This window comes from Drosophila yakuba, unplaced genomic scaffold (assembly GCF_016746365.2).
Source record: "Drosophila yakuba strain Tai18E2 unplaced genomic scaffold, Prin_Dyak_Tai18E2_2.1 Segkk64_quiver_pilon_scaf, whole genome shotgun sequence".
Taxonomy (NCBI): domain Eukaryota; kingdom Metazoa; phylum Arthropoda; class Insecta; order Diptera; family Drosophilidae; genus Drosophila; species Drosophila yakuba.
The window spans coordinates 21804-40000 of record NW_025048826.1 but is presented as its reverse complement, the minus strand read 5'-3'; the positions used below and the strand labels follow the sequence as shown (position 1 = coordinate 40000).

At 40.3% G+C, this 18197-nt stretch overlaps 2 non-coding genes and 1 pseudogene across 2 annotated transcripts; all 3 read right to left on the bottom strand.

Moving 5' to 3' along the window:
• Window positions 1-3989: 3989 nt before the first annotated feature.
• Window positions 3990-12528, bottom strand: LOC120322348 (annotated as a pseudogene).
• A 387-nt stretch (window positions 12529-12915) lies between these two features.
• On the bottom strand, window positions 12916-13094 carry LOC120322349. Its single transcript, XR_005562125.1, has one exon. It is a non-coding gene; the product is annotated as a 5.8S ribosomal RNA (ribosomal RNA).
• An 819-nt stretch (window positions 13095-13913) lies between these two features.
• LOC120322351 lies at window positions 13914-15908 on the bottom strand. Its single transcript, XR_005562127.1, has one exon. It is a non-coding gene; the product is annotated as a small subunit ribosomal RNA (ribosomal RNA).
• Window positions 15909-18197: the final 2289 nt, after the last annotated feature.

The window sequence follows — 18197 nt, the reverse complement described above, 5'->3', positions numbered from 1 at the left end:
TTTTTGAATTGAAATAAGTAATATAAATATTATAGATTTCCATTTTATATAAATTTCCGTTTTTTATTAAATCTATTTTAAATCGATTACGGCCATTTTTATATAGCATTCGTATTCGTAAATTCCATTAATGTTTTATACCATTATATATATATATATTTCCATAATATTGTATTTATATTATACATATTTCATTCTAAAATATTATTTTGTTTCCAACATACATAAGTATTGTATCCACACATGTACAATTTTTGTTTAACCAATATAAATATTGAGTTAAATCATTTGCATTTTGATGATAAATTTAAAATTTATCTTTTTCCATATAACTCTCTGGTAATATATAACATAAAACCGAGCGCATATGATATTCATATATAAAATTTGGTAATTTTTCCAATATCAATATATTTATTATACCGGGGTAACGATATAATATTTCCTTTTATGGCGTGGTAATAAATTATTAGTTTATTATCTTCATTATTATTAATAAATAATAATGCCTGCCGTCAAAAATTAACGATAATATATGGAAACGATTTGTTATTCTATGTATAATAGAAACTTGACTTTTGTTTCAACGATATTATCTAAGGGCGTATATTCTTATTAACCGCGGAGCCAAGTCCCAAATGTTCATAAGAACCTGAGAAACAAATTTGTACGGAAAATAATATACTATATTTGTAAGTAACCAATATAATGAGATAGGTCGGCAACCAGTGCCTTCCTACCTAATAGTAGTTTTGAAACCCGCTGTCATTAAAAATTAACGATGTTATATGGAAACGATTTGTTATTCTATTAATAATAGAATACTTGACTGTTGTTTCAACGATAACATCTAAGGGCGTATATTTTTATTAACCGCGTAGCCAAGTTCCCAAATGTTCATTAGAACCTGAGAAACAAATTTGTACGGAAAATAATATACTTTATTTGTAAGTAACCAATATAATATATAAAGCGGGAGGTCAGCAACCACTGCTTACCTATAGTAGTTTTTGAACCCGCTGTCCTCAAAACGGGTATTTTCAATTCTGTTTGGTATCCAACATACAGGATATTCTCTTATATATCAAGAGAATACAGTAATATTATATTAATATTTCCTTTATTCATATATAATTAAATATATTTTTCCATTATTCATACGATAAATATTCATTTCCATATGATTAATATTTAATTTCCATATAATATTGTCGAAATCATATAAATATATAAGTTTCGAACAATACGAGAGGTCGGCAACCACTGCCTACCTATAGTAGTTTTTGAACCCTCTGTCGGTACCAGCCTTGTTTACACTACTATAACCTTTCACGTATATGGGCTATTCCTATAATTCTAAGAGAATATAGGAATATTTTATCATTTTTTCATTTATACATACGATAAATATTCATTTCCATATGATTAATATTTAATTTCCATATAATATTGTCGAAATCATATAAATATATAAGTTTCGAACAATACGAGAGGTCGGCAACCACTGCCTACCTATAGTAGTTTTTGAACCCTCTGTCGGTACCAGCCTTGTTTACACTACTATAACCTTTCACGTATATGGTCTATTCCTATAATTCTAAGAGAATATAGGAATATTTGATCATTTTTTCATTTATACATACGATAAATATTCATTTCCATATGATTAATATTTAATTTCCATATAATATTGTCGAAATCATATAAATATATAAGTTTCGAACAATACGAGAGGTCGGCAACCACTGCCTACCTATAGTAGTTTTTGAACCCTCTGTCGGTACCAGCCTTGTTTACACTACTATAACCTTTCACGTATATGGGCTATTCCTATAATTCTAAGAGAATATAGGAATATTTGATCATTTTTTCATTTATACATACGATAAATATTCATTTCCATATGATTAATATTTAATTTCCATATAATATTGTCGAAATCATATAAATATATAAGTTTCGAACAATACGAGAGGTCGGCAACCACTGCCTACCTATAGTAGTTTTTGAACCCTCTGTCGGTACCAGCCTTGTTTACACTACTATAACCTTTCACGTATATGGGCTATTCCTATAATTCTAAGAGAATATAGGAATATTTTATCATTTTTTCATTTATACATACGATAAATATTCATTTCCATATGATTAATATTTAATTTCCATATAATATTGTCGAAATCATATAAATATATAAGTTTCGAACAATACGAGAGGTCGGCAACCACTGCCTACCTATAGTAGTTTTTGAACCCTCTGTCGGTACCAGCCTTGTTTACACTACTATAACCTTTCACGTATATGGTCTATTCCTATAATTCTAAGAGAATATAGGAATATTTGATCATTTTTTCATTTATACATACGATAAATATTCATTTCCATATGATTAATATTTAATTTCCATATAATATTGTCGAAATCATATAAATACAGAAGTTTCGAACAATACGAGAGGTCGGCAACCACTGCCTACCTATAGTAGTTTTTGAACCCTCTGTCGGTACCAGCCTTGCTTACACTACTATAACCTTTCACGTATATGGGTTATTCCTATAATTCTAAGAGAATATAGGAATATTTGATCATTTTTTCATTTATACATACGATAAATATTTATTTCCATATGATTAATATTTAATTTCCATATAATATTGTCGAAATCATATAAATACATAAATTTCGAACAATACGAGAGGCAACCACTGCCTACCCTATGGTCGGCAACCACTGCCTACCTATAGTAATATGGTATAGTATAGTAGTACTATAACCTTTCACATGTATGGGTTTTTTTTATATCATACTAATAGAAAATAGAAATATTCCATCATTTTTTCCTTTATATGTATATATAATTATATTAATTTATATATACTTATATATTTTTTCCTGTATTCATATAATATATATATTTTTTTAAATATGTATATTATTTAATTTAATATACCATTATATTGTCTGTATTCATATGATAAATATTTATTATTTTCATATGTTTTATATTTAATATACCTATAGTATTGGGTTTTTTTCTAATACTATAAGAATATACGAATATTTCATATATTCCTTTAGTCATAATAAAGTTATAATTTCTATTATAAGAGAAGGACACCACCACTTTCATTAGCGTCACTAAATTGATGACAAGCTATTTGGCAACCTGATAGAATTTTGTAAAGTCTTTATTTCTATCATTAGTAGATAGTAGATAGATGGGGACAATTTCATTAGCGTCACTAAATCGATGACGAGCCATTTGGCAACCTGATAGAATTTTGTAAAGTCTTTATTTCTATCATTAGTAGATAGTAGATAGATGGGGACAATTTCATTAGCGTCACTAAATCGATGACGAGCCATTTGGCAACCTGATAGAATTTTGTAAAGTCTTTATTTCTATCATTAGTAGATAGTAGATAGATGGGGACAATTTCATTAGCGTCACTAAATCGATGACGAGCCATTTGGCAACCTGATAGAATTTTGTAAAGTCTTTATTTCTATCATTAGTAGATAGTAGATAGATGGGGACAATTTCATTAGCGTCACTAAATCGATGACGAGCCATTTGGCAACCTGATAGAATTTTGTAAAGTCTTTATTTCTATCATTAGTAGATAGTAGATAGATGGGGACAATTTCATTAGCGTCACTAAATCGATGACGAGCCATTTGGCAACCTGATAGAATTTTGTAAAGTCTTTATTTCTATCATTAGTAGATAGTAGATAGATGGGGACAATTTCATTAGCGTCACTAAATCGATGACAAGCTATTTGGCAACCAGATAGAATTTTTTAGTCTTTCTTTCTATCATATGATATATAATATTATATATCGCGCGTCCAGTCGGTCGGTCGGTCAGTCAGTCGTCAGTCGCGTCCAGTCGGGGTGGTCGGCTCTCGAGGGCACTGGCGCTTGCGCGCTAACCCTCAAAAACCAACAAACAAGTACCACACGAGTACTCAATGGTCTTATTTATTTCGAATCATCAAGCAAAGGATAAGCTTCAGTGGATCGCAGTATGGCAGCTGCTCAACCACTTACAACACCTTGCCTGTTACAAAAGTCGTTTACAATTGATTCTAGGCTTTGTCATTGTATTAAATAATGCTTTTATATGTAACTAGCGCGGCATCAGGTGATCGAAGATCCTCCCAATTTACTATGTTACAAATTACATTGGCATCACATCCATTGTCGTTTATAAAGTAAATTATAAACTTTAAATGGTTTAGAAGCCATACAATGCAAATTGCCCCTTATTTATCATTGCAGTCCAGCACGGATACGACCTTAGAGGCGTTCAGGCATAATCCAACGGACGTAGCGTCATACCACTGTTCGCTCGAACAAGTATTGTGCCATTGGTCCGTACCTGCGGTTCCTCTCGTACTACGCAGGAATGCTGTCGCAACAACGTTTTGTCATTAGTAGGGTAAAACTAACCTGTCTCACGACGGTCTAAACCCAGCTCACGTTCCCTTGCATGGGTGAACAATCCAACGCTTGGTGAATTTTGCTTCACAATGATAGGAAGAGCCGACATCGAAGGATCAAAAAGCGACGTCGCTATGAACGCTTGGCCGCCACAAGCCAGTTATCCCTATGGTAACTTTTCTGACACCTCTTGTTAAAAACTCTTTAAACCAAAAGGATCGATAGGCCGAGCTTTTGCTGTCCCTGTGTGTACTGAACACCGAGATCAAGTCAGCATTTGCCCTTTTGCTCTATGTGTGGTTTCTGTCCGCACTGAGCTGGCCTTGGGACACCTCCGTTATTATTTGAGAGATGTACCGCCCCAGTCAAACTCCCTACCTGGCAATGTCCTTGAATTGGATCATACCTGAGTAATTGGAGTTATACCAAATTTTCAAATCAAAAATACATAAATGCATCGTTTTATTAAAGAATTTGTTTGCGATTATATAACAAACTCGTGATACTTTGATCAAGAAGCTTGCATCAAAACCCAATACCATAAGATATAATAAATATATCCGTATAATGGCTAGGAAATGATACACGTTCCATTTAATCAAGTAAGTAAGGAAACAATAAGAGTAGTGGTATTTCATTGACGATACCAAACCGAGGTCTAATATCTCCCACTTATTCTACACCTCTTATGTCTCCTTACACTGCCAGATTAGAGTCAAGCTCAAAAGGGTCTTCTTTCCCCGCTAATTATTCCAAGCCCGTTCCCTTGGCTGTGGTTTCGCTAGATAGTAGATAGGGACAGTAGGAATCTCGTTAATCCATTCATGCGCGTCACTAATTAGATGACGAGGCATTTGGCTACCTTAAGAGAGTCATAGTTACTCCCGCCGTTGACCCGCGCTTACTTGAATTTCTTCACTTTGACATTCAGAGCACTGGGCAGAAATCACATTGTGTCAACACCCGCTAGGGCCATCACAATGCTTTGTTTTAATTAGACAGTCGGATTCCCCAAGTCCGTGCCAGTTCTGAATTGATTGTTAATTGATAATCGTTATAATTAATAAGAACTAATTGGTTTAACCCAAATAGTATTCTTAAAAATTTTAGCAAGAAAGTTCCACAATTGGCTACGTAACTAAACTATCCGGGGAACAAGAAACTAACATAAATGCTAGAAACTCTATTTACCCAGAACGAGCACATAAACCATGTTATTGTTTCCCAATCAAGCCCGACTATCTCAATCTTCAGAGCCAATCCTTATCCCGAAGTTACGGATCTAATTTGCCGACTTCCCTTACCTACATTATTCTATCGACTAGAGACTCTTCACCTTGGAGACCAGCTGCGGATATTGGTACGGCCTGTTGAGAAGTTTGCGTGTCCCCACCATAAATTTTCAAGGTCCGAGGAGAAAATATCGACACAACAGTATATGTCATGCTCTTCTAGCCCATCTACCATATCTCTCTGCGAAAGACTTCCATGGTAGTACGGCTATAAAACAGAAAAGAAAACTCTTCCGATATCTCTCGACGGCTTCTTTATGGTCGTTCCTGTTGCCAGGATGAGCACGAGGCCCATATTTAATAACAAACGGATACTCAACAGGTTACGGAATTGGAACCGTATTCCCTTTCGTTCAAAATTATTCAAGTGTATTATAATTCGCTTTTTTATGTAGTTTGGCATTTTTGTTTTACTTGAAAATTTTCGGCTTTCGCCTTGAACTTAGGACCGACTAACTCGTGATCAACCACTGTTCACACGAAACCCTTCTCCACTTCAGTCCTCCAAGGTCTCATTCGATTATTTGCTACTACCACCAAGATCTGTACCAATGGCAGCTCCATGCAGGCTTACGCCAAACACTTCTACGCATACCATTGTACCTTCCTACTCACTAAAGTTTCAAAATTTATATCACAAGTAATATAAATCATCTACTTTAGCGGTAATGTATAGGTATACAACTTAAGCGCCATCCATTTTAAGGGCTGAGTCGCGATCGAACTCTCGCCGAGTGAAGACGTGCCTACGGACAACCGCGCAGCGTAAAGCCCACACGTACAACAACAACGACACCGTCACTGATAAGGCCGACCTTATCTTCGCCCACGCGCTGTGATTGGTCGCCGCGATCTGGTGATCGTAAAACGTGCGCCTGTTCGCACCTACACACGCGCAACCGCGTGTGCGTGTTCTAGTAAACAAATAAACTGCCAAAAGGGACAGCGAAAACAATTAGTGCAACGCAGTACAGGCTGCTCAAAAGGCAGTTTTGTCTGCACAAGTGCCCGTTCTCCCCTCTCCCCCCGCCACCAAGATGGACTGGCAATCCGCCCCCCGCCCCCCGAGATCTCCTAAGGCAGTCGCTCCGCCTAGGAAAAAGGCCAACGGAGCAGCGAAAAACGGAGGTAGGTCCAGCGACGACTCCAGCACGACCACCGAGCCGGGCGAAATCAAGCGTAAGACCGCCAGGAAGCCCAAAGATGCCAGCAAAGATGCACCCAGCACCAGCGCAGCAGCCCGGGCGAAGCTAATCCGGACGGAAAGGCTGAAGGGCAACGCTTTTGCCCTCCTCTCTGGAGACGACAGCGACGATGACAGCGTCGACGATACGCCCCAGGAGAAACGCCAACCCGCCCCGCCGAAAAATCAACCCGACCAGAAAAAGACCATTAAGCCGCCGCCCATATTCATCCCCGACGTCACCGACATAAAGGCGCTTATTGATTTAATCATCGAGGTTGCCGGTAAAGAGACTGAGTTCTCATATAAGGCCACAAGGGATAACAACATTCGGGTTCTGATGCCGGACAAGGCCACCTACTCCGCGCTCAAAACCCGCCTCGATGTCGACCAAAAACGGTACTTCACGTACCAGCCCAGGGACGAACGTGCCTATAAAATCGTGGTGAAGGGCCTGCACCACTCCACGTCGCTGAGCTACTTAAGGGAAGAATTAGGCGAAATGGGGCACACAGTGAGAGACGCCCGCAACGCCACCGGACACCTGAGCAAAACCCCGTTGCCTATATTTTTCATTAACCTCGAGCCAGCCGCTAACAACAAGGCAGCCTTTGACATCAAGAGGCTATGTAGGTCCGTCGTGACAGTGGAACCCCCACGGAAATTCAATGACATACCTCAGTGTTTTAGGTGCCAAGGCTATGGGCACAGCCAGAGGTATTGCCGATTGGATGCGCGCTGCGTCAAATGCGGGGAAGACCATATCTCCGCTGTGTGTGGTAAGAAGAAGGAAGAGCCGGCATGCTGCGCACACTGCCAGGGAGCTCACCCGGCTTCATATAGAGGATGCCCGGCCTACAAGAAGGCTAAGGCAAACATCGCTCCAAAGGCACCCCGCCCAGCCCAGTGGCACGGCCCTCGACAAACACAATCCCATCCGTTGTTCGACACCAACGTGACAAGTTATGCAGACATAGCCAAAGGGTATGAGCGGCCACTGCAACCGCACCAACAGCAGTTCACGCCAGAGTCCCCCAAGGAGGATCACCAAGCGGCAGTCTTCATGTTCAGAATGGAGAAACTGCTAGAGAAAATGATGGACAAGATGTTCACTCAACTGACGGCAATGGTTAGCGCCATCCTGTCCCAGGTCTGCAGCAAGTAGGCCTGCACATAGCCTTCTGGAATGCCAACGGCCTGGTCAGACACAGGCTCGAAGTGGAACACTTCATGCTAACAAATGCAATAGATATCATACTCATATCGGAGACGCACTTCACCGACAGGTCGTATATCCGTTTAAGGGGCTACGACTTCATTCACGCTAATCATCCTAGTGGAAGAGGTCACGGAGGAGCGGCCTTATTAATCAAAAAGGGCATCAGATACAACAGGGAAGCTACTGTGAAGGAGGACTGGGTGCAGTGCGCCAAGGTGGACGTAGCCAGCCCACTAGGCAAAGTCACCATTGCCTCAGCCTACATCCCCCCTAAAAGCAAGGTTACCGAGGGCCAATTTAACACGCTCCTGAGCGACATGGGGGAGAGGTTCATCCTCGCCGGAGACCTCAACGCCAAACACCGGTGGTGGGGCTGCCGAACTAATAACCCCAAAGGAAATGCCCTACTCAGGTGCGTTCACACTATGGGGATTGACTGCCACTCCACAGGCGAACCCACCTATTGGCCCACGGACCTAGAAAAGCATCCGGACATTCTCGACATAGCGCTGTCCAAGGGCATCGATCGAGCCAAGATAACTTGCCTCCCAAACGCCGACCTATTTTCGGACCACAGCGCGGTCGAGTTGTTCCTTAACCTACCGGTGCAGAAAAGGGCAGCTCGACCAAGAATGTTTAGGAAAAGCACCCACCTGGAGGCGTACAAGGAGTGGCTGGTCGAAGCAATAAACCCGAACGTGGACCTATCCTCGGCAGAGCAAGTCGACGCCAGCATCGACAAACTGACCAACGAAATGCACAGCGCGGCTGAGCACGCCACACCAAGGGCCACAGGCACACCTAGGCCCCCCCACAGGGATATACATCTGTGGTCGACGGAAGTCGCCGATATGGTAGCGGAGAAACGGAGACTCAGGAGGGTTTGGATGCACTCGCGTAACCCACGGGACAAGAGGGCCTTCAATAGAGCCACCAAACATCTCAAGGACAGACTCCTTGTCCTACGGAGAGCCGCACTCGACAGCTTTTTAAGCGAAGTAGAGCCAGGAGACCCACAGCACAACTTGTGGAGGGTGACCGGCAGCATCAGACGACCGACCAGGAGGGCAGCGGTCGTCAAGAAAGCCGATGGTACCTGGTGTCGAAGCGACCTTGATAAAGCAGAGGCGTTTGCCGGTCACCTGGAAGAGGCCTTCACCCCGATTTTAAGGTGCACTCCAGAAGAAATTAACGAAACCCTACATGAGGAGGTTCCGCCGGTACAAATCGACCACCACGACATGGATCCGGTGACGGTTGAGGAAGTAGAAGCGGAGATCCGTGGGCTAAAATCCAACAAGTCACCTGGAGCTGACGGCCTCGAGGCGGCCGCCATCAAGCACCTTCCCACTCCCTGCATACAACTACTGGCCAACGTCTACAACAGCTGCCTACAAATAGGCCACTTCCCAACACCATGGAAGAAGGCTGTGGTAATTTTAATCCTCAAGCCAGGCAAACCTGAAGCTAAGCTCGCCTCCTACCGTCCGATAAGCTTGCTGGCAATCCTCTCCAAAATATTCGAAAGAATATTATTGCGTAGAGTATTGCCAGAACTGGACGAGGCTGGTTTGATCCCGGATCACCAGTTTGGCTTCAGGCGCTCTCACTCCACCCCAGTTCAATGCCACCGGCTGGTCAGTAAAATTCTGGACGCCTTCGAAAGGAAAAGTTACTGCTGTGCCGTGCTGCTGGACATCAAGCAGGCGTTCGACAGGGTCTGGCACCCGGGACTTTTGTTGAAGATCCGCAGGCACCTCCCTCACCCGTACTACACCCTGCTACAATCCTACCTAGAGGGTAGGACATTCGTCGTGCGAAGTGGAGAAGCCTACTCGGGCACCAAAACCATTAACGCCGGAGTGCCACAGGGGAGCGTCTTAGGTCCGATCCTATATACCTTATTCTCGGCCGACCTCCCAGTCATCGAAGACGAGGGCCTCCTGGTGGCCACCTACGCGGACGACACCGCATTCCTGGCAACCGCCCGCTCACCCGATGAAGCTGCCGCTACACTACAACGACAGCTTAATACCATTGAGCCCTGGTTGCGCAAATGGTGCATCACGGTGAACGAGGAGAAATCGTCCCAAACCACCTTCGCCCTACGACGAGGAAACTGCCCCCCGGTCACCCTCAACGGAGTAGAAATCCCAAGCGATCCGCACCCGAAATACCTGGGAATGACGCTGGACCGGCGGCTTACCTGGAAGGCCCACATCGACCGCAAAAGAAAGCAAGCCGAGGCTAGACTAAGGCAATACCAGTGGCTACTAAGCAGACGGTCCAAGCTGAAGACCAGACATAAGACACTGGTCTACAGCTTCATAATAAAGCCAATCTGGACCTACGGATGCCAACTGTGGGGAACTGCCTGCGACTCCAACATCAGCAGCATTCAAAAATTTCAAAATAAAGCGCTACGGATGGCCTCGGGAGCCCATCCGTATCACACCAACAAGGCCATCCACGAGGCCCTGGGTATTCCCATGGTGAAGGACGAAATTGAGAAGGCATGCAGACGGCATAAGGACAAGTTGACCAACCACCCCAACACCCTGGCGACCAATCTGCTACGCGACAGCCAGCCACGCAGCAACAGAAGACTGCAAAAGACGCACCCCCTGGACAGGATTAACGAGATGACACCGGCTACTCCACCTCTAAACCCATCTGTACAACTCCCATGAAATTCTGCTGAAATGATGATGTGTTAACCTGATAGCTTTATATCCTGAAACTCTATGTATATCTACAACAATCCCACGATCTGTAACCCCTTCTCCTTGCCAACGTACGCGTCAAAACATTTAATAATTGTCCCTTGCCTGGACAGATTTTAAATATGACACAATAAAGACACCACAAATAATAATTTTAAGGGCTAGTTGCTTCGGCAGGTGAGTTGTTACACACTCCTTAGCGGATTTCGACTTCCATGATCACCGTCCTGCTGTTTTAAGCAACCAACGCCTTTCATGGTATCTGCATGAGTTGTTAATTTGGGCACCGTAACATTACGTTTGGTTCATCCCACAGCGCCAGTTCTGCTTACCAAAAGTGGCCCACTGGGCACATTATATCATAACCTTGAACTTCATATCAAGAAAGTTAAGGTTCTTACCCATTTAAAGTTTGAGAATAGGTTAAGATCGTTTCGACCCTAAGGCCTCTAATCATTCGCTTTACCAGATAAGATTATTTTATATAATATTAAAATGCACCAGCTATCCTGAGGGAAACTTCGGAAGGAACCAGCTACTAGATGGTTCGATTGGTCTTTCGCCCCTATACTCAATTCTGACAATCGATTTGCACGTCAGAACTGTTTCGGTCTTCCATCAGGGTTTCCCCTGACTTCAACCTGATCAAGTATAGTTCACCATCTTTCGGGTCACAGCATATATGCTCAAGGTACGTTCCAGTTAGAGGCATAAATAATATAAATATACATTATACATAACTATATAGAACGCCCCGGGATTGTGTTAATTAGCTATAAATAGTTAAAAAACTAATCCCATTAGTAGTCAAGTTAATTACGCTATTAGGTTTATATCCCAATAACTTGCACATATGTTAGACTCCTTGGTCCGTGTTTCAAGACGGGTCCCGAAGGTATCCTGAATCTTTCGCATTGTTAATCATACAAGTGCATATAATAAACATAAAAATCAATGATAATTATGCCATTATATAATTCCGAAAAATTAACGCACTGTAATCATATAAATCTATCAGCACTTTATCAAATTAATAACATTTATTCTGTTTTAAAATGCAAGCACTTTAATTTGAATAAACTATAAGTTATATTTTATGATAAATTTGGGATATGCTAATAGATTACAATGTCCTTATATGGAAAAAATGCACACTATCCTTATAATATTATTTAAATATTACAATTTTAATGATGAATTTTCCATAACGGATATTCAGGTTCATCGGGCTTAACCTCTAAGCAGTTTCACGTACTGTTTAACTCTCTATTCAGAGTTCTTTTCAACTTTCCCTCACGGTACTTGTTTACTATCGGTCTCATGGTTATATTTAGTTTTAGATGGAGTTTACCACCCACTTAGTGCTGCACTATCAAGCAACACGACTCTTTGGAAACATCATCTAGTAATCATTAACGTTATACGGGCCTGGCACCCTCTGTGGGTAAATGGCCTCATTTAAGAAGGACTTAAATCGTTAATTTCTCATACTAGAATATTGACGCTCCATACACTGCATCTCACATTTGCCATATAGACAAAGTGACTTAGTGCTGAACTGTTTTCTTTTCGCTCGCCGCTACTAAGAAAATCCTTGTTAGTTTCTTTTCCTCCCCTAATTAATATGCTTAAATTCAGGGGGTAGTCCCATATGAGTTGAGGTTGTATATAACTTTTTATTGCCATTAATTCTTAATATATAATGATAAAACATTTTAATAAATTCGTTGTAATATATCCATTATTTCTTGTAGCATAGTATTATCCATTAACGAACCAACGAAGAATAATAATATAACCAAGTTTTTTTCTATTTTCGAATCATTAATAAGAGACAATCCTAGATGAAAAATAATTCAATTTTTTATGCTAGACATTTCTCAGTATTATTTGATTGAAAAAGAAAATATTTCTCTTCGTTTTTCACATCCAAATGTGAGGATAATGTTTTTCATATATAGTTTTTAATATTATGAATAAAATTATTATTTTATCCAATAATATACCATATGCTTATAAAAATTTATAAACAACTTAATTAGCATAGTCTTACAACCCTCAACCATATGTAGTCCAAGCAGCACTATAAAATTAATTAAAGTACATAACAGCATGGACTGCGATATGCGTTCAAAATGTCGATGTTCATGTGTCCTGCAGTTCACACGATGACGCACAGTTTGCTGCGTTCTTCATCGACCCATGAGCCGAGTGATCCACCGCTTAGAGTTTTATAATTTATTTCTATATATTGTCAATAATTTTTTTATTGAAAGAAATTAAAAATACACCATTTTACTGGCATATATCAATTCCTTCAATAAATGTATTTTTATACCTAAAATAAATGCTGCGAAATGTCTTAGTTTCATATAAGCATTATGTATCATGTAATTATATTTTATTTGTAATTAACCAATATGGGCGATACATACTGCAATTTATATAAAACATTAACCTGATGGATGCCAGGTACAACATTGTATATTTTAGGTTGTTGCATTAGCCAATGTATGCTCATAACTTAGATGAACAATACATATTCGCAACGCGTGTATATTATGGTCCATATACACACAATTTTTTTGTTACCATTTTTATTTGATTTCGAATGTTCGAATTATTAGGAAATGCATTGTTTATTTTTATTTGAATGCCGTTTATTTAATTTAATGTTTTGAGCCAACACTACCCACAACATCAAATTTTAATAGAAATGTTAAAATGTGGTCACCAGTCACTTTTAACATACATATGTGGTAAATGTGGTCCCCAATCACATTACCTTTGTGGTTGCCAGCCACATTTATTTATTATATAAATATATCAGAATTTTGTTTGATTCCATTGAGAAATCTATCAATTGAATATTATTGTGTTAGATAATATTCATATATAAACGCATTTGCAAATAATCATAATAAATCATGTGCATTTCTAAAGTAAATCTCATCATTCATATATCATATGCTTTTGTAATTTGGTATTTTGGTAAATTCAATTTATTTGTATTATAACAAATGTTTATTAACGGTAAGGATATTATACAATAATGATCCTTCCGCAGGTTCACCTACGGAAACCTTGTTACGACTTTTACTTCCTCTAAATAATCAAGTTCGGTCAACTTTTGCGAAACAACCGTAACACGCAAGGCGTCACAGTGATCACGTCCGGAGACCTCACTAAATAATTCAATCGGTAGTAGCGACGGGCGGTGTGTACAAAGGGCAGGGACGTAATCAATGCGAGTTAATGACTCACACTTACTGGGAATTCCAAGTTCATGTGAACAGTTTCAGTTCACAATCCCAAGCATGAAAGTGGTTCAGCGGTTTACCCGGACCTCTCGGTCTAGGAAATACACGTTGATACTTTCATTGTAGCGCGCGTGCAGCCCAGGACATCTAAGGGCATCACAGACCTGTTATTGCTCAATCTCATTATTGCTAGACGCAATTTGTCCATTTAAGAAGCTAGTGTCCTTATAATGGGACAAACCAACAGGTACGGCTCCACTTACATAAACACATTCAAACACAATAAACATTTTACTGCCACCATGAATGAAGGCTATATAAGCTTCAGCACCATAATCCTGAAGATATCTATTTAATATATTTGAGTCTCGTTCGTTATCGGAATTAACCAGACAAATCACTCCACGAACTAAGAACGGCCATGCACCACCACCCATAGATTCGAGAAAGAGCTATCAATCTGTCTTACACACTTATGTTCGGACCTGGTAAGTTTTCCCGTGTTGAGTCAAATTAAGCCGCAGGCTCCACTCCTGGTGGTGCCCTTCCGTCAATTCCTTTAAGTTTCAGCTTTGCAACCATACTTCCCCCGGAGCCCAAAAGCTTTGGTTTCCCGGGAAGCGACTGAGAGAGCCATAAAAGTAGCTACACCCAATTGCTAGCTGGCATCGTTTATGGTTAGAACTAGGGCGGTATCTGATCGCCTTCGAACCTCTAACTTTCGTTCTTGATTAATGAAAACATCTTTGGCAAATGCTTTCGCTTAAGTTAGTCTTACGACGGTCCAAGAATTTCACCTCTCGCGTCGTAATACTAATGCCCCCAAACTGCTTCTATTAATCATTACCTCTTGATCTGAAAACCAATGAAAGCAGAACAGAGGTCTTATTTCATTATCCCATGCACAGAATATTCAGGCATTTGAAGCCTGCTTTAAGCACTCTAATTTGTTCAAAGTAATAGTACCGGCCCACAATAACACTCGTTTAAGAGCACTAATGCAGGTTTTTAAATAGGAGGAACATATGAAAAAATACAAGTATTTAATCACATGTAAGAACTCCACCGGTAATACGCTTACATACATAAAGGTATAGTACTAACCACAATTGTAAGTTGTACTACCCGTATGAAGCACAAGTTCAACTACGAACGTTTTAACCGCAACAACTTTAATATACGCTATTGGAGCTGGAATTACCGCGGCTGCTGGCACCAGACTTGCCCTCCAATTGGTCCTTGTTAAAGGATTTAAAGTGTACTCATTCCAATTACAGGGCCTCGGATATGAGTCCTGTATTGTTATTTTTCGTCACTACCTCCCCGAGCTGGGAGTGGGTAATTTACGCGCCTGCTGCCTTCCTTAGATGTGGTAGCCGTTTCTCAGGCTCCCTCTCCGGAATCGAACCCTGATTCCCCGTTACCCGTTGCAACCATGGTAGTCCTAGATACTACCATCAAAAGTTGATAGGGCAGACATTTGAAAGATCTGTCGTCGGTACAAGACCATACGATCTGCATGTTATCTAGAGTTCAACCAATAAAACGATCTTGCGATCGCTTGGTTTTAGCCTAATAAAAGCACATGTCCCATAAGGTTCATGTTTTAATTGCATGTATTAGCTCTAGAATTACCACAGTTATCCAAGTAACTGTTAACGATCTAAGGAACCATAACTGATATAATGAGCCTTTTGCGGTTTCACTTTTAATTCGTGTGTACTTAGACATGCATGGCTTAATCTTTGAGACAAGCATATAACTACTGGCAGGATCAACCAGAATAATGTTTCTTTCTTCATATTTCATTCATATTTTTTGAATTGAAATAAGTAATATAAATATTATAGATTTCCATTTTATATAAATTTCCGTTTTTTATTAAATCTATTTTAAATCGATTACGGCCATTTTTATATAGCATTCGTATTCGTAAATTCCATTAATGTTTTATAACCATTATATATATATATGTCGAATCGCGATCACTTTCGTGTTCTGCATCGCTTTCCACCGCGTCAGCGTAACGTTTTCTGGCCGCGCGTTTAATTCGGGAGCGAGGCATGTCTAACTTCTTCGGCGATCAAAAACTTAATGTGAAGAACAAATGTTGCAATAATGCGTAGAACCCGAGTCTACACGCAATACCAACACACTTTGGAGACTTACTTCACTCCACATACATTAATACCAACACACATACTGGCAATTTTGTCTATTCCTTGCTCGTCCCGTTATTAGCGGGAATATATCTCTCTCCCTCTCGCTCACGCCCGCGACCAGACTACGTTCGGCAGAAACAGTTATTTGCCACGCTGTTGCGAAGTAGAAAATGCGTGTTCTAAGAACATGCAAAACGAAAGAGGCGAACACAAAGTAGCAGAAAACGGTCGTTATATTTGAAATTAAAAGTAAATCTGCGACACGGCCTTCCTGACCTCACACACGTCCTCGTGGGTTAATAATTCATAACGCATTTTCCTTTCTCAATTCATTTACATCATTATTATTTTCTGTTAATTCTTTAAGCAACTTAACACATTTCTTCCAAGTTTCATTTCTTAGTTTTATCATTTAATTTTAAGCCATGAGATCCGGATTACCACCAACTTTTATTCAGAACATACCATATTCATAGTGCTTCTCTGAGAGCGTTTACATTCTTAGTTCATTACATTACTTTCTTCCACTAGCGCACGGTTCATCAAACCGGCCAGTCTATACTCTTATTAGCCTAGAGCACAGCTTACAACTCGACAAACCGGCCAACATACATGGCACACGGTTGACGCAGTCTATAGGCCAGCCAAATAACCAGCACCAACAATCGTTTCCGGGATTCGAACTAATCTGCAATCAAATGGCGAACCACATTAACTCGGGCACCCATCTGAAGAGAAAGTCGTCTCCCGAATCGATCCGAAGGTTTACAAAATCTTAATCAATTTCAAGGTCCCAGCCCTCACTGGCTTGATCCTCATCACAGCCCTCACTGGCTTGATCCTCATCACAGCCCTCACTGGCTTGATTCACAGCGTCTTTTTCTGCGCCTTCATCTTCAAATTCTGTGGTAATCCCCTTCTCAGGCATACTTCGCAAAAATTCGTGAGAATATTTATAAGTTCTATTATTGTTTAATGCTTTGAGCTTATATCTATCTCCTGGTAGTACCTCGGACACCAAAAATGGGCCTCTAAACTTAGGATCTAGTTTGGTCTGGTGCCGCTCTTCATTTTTGAGTAGGACATGGTCACCAACCTTGTGTCTCACAACAGTAGCTTTATTCTTGTCAAATCTTTCTTTATCAATTTTGGCATTTTTTTCCATGTTACGTTTTGCTATTTCTCTAACTTTTTCCACATCGACAGTATTTTCATTATTTATGATAGGTGTTAGACCAAACGGCCTTGCTTCTTTGCCAATGAGTATTTCTAACGGGCTAACTTTGGTCACTCTATTGGGCGTGCTATTAAGAGCCAGTTGAATTTCACATAAAGAATCCTGCCAAGATCCCTGGCCAGTTTCAACCGCAGTTAGCATGGATTTGAGAGTACTCATAACTCGTTCTACTTGGCCATTGGCACGACTAGCACCTGTGGCGATTAAGTGCAACTCTATTTTCTGAGCAGAGCAGAAATCACGAAACCCTGAACTAGCAAAACTACGTCCTTGATCAGCGATCAATCGAGAAGGGACACCAAATAACGATATTAAAGACCTTACTGCCTTAATGCAACTTATAGTATCTAGCTTTATGGTATGGGATAAGAAGACGAATTTGGTAAATGCGTCTATTAGCACAATTATGTATTCCTTCTGATCATTTTTGCCGCTAAGTTTCCCGGTAATATCGACATGAACTGTATGCCATGGGATGTCAATCTTAGGAATGGGATGCAGTTCGGCTTGTATTTTGCCAGACGGGGGCTTTGACAACCTGCAAGTAATGCAATTGTCCACAAATTTGCGAACGTATTTGGACATTTTATCAAACCAATAAAACTCGTACATTTTCTCGAGAGTTTTCTCCCAACCAAGGTGCATGATTGACTCGTGGACATTGTTGACAGCAGA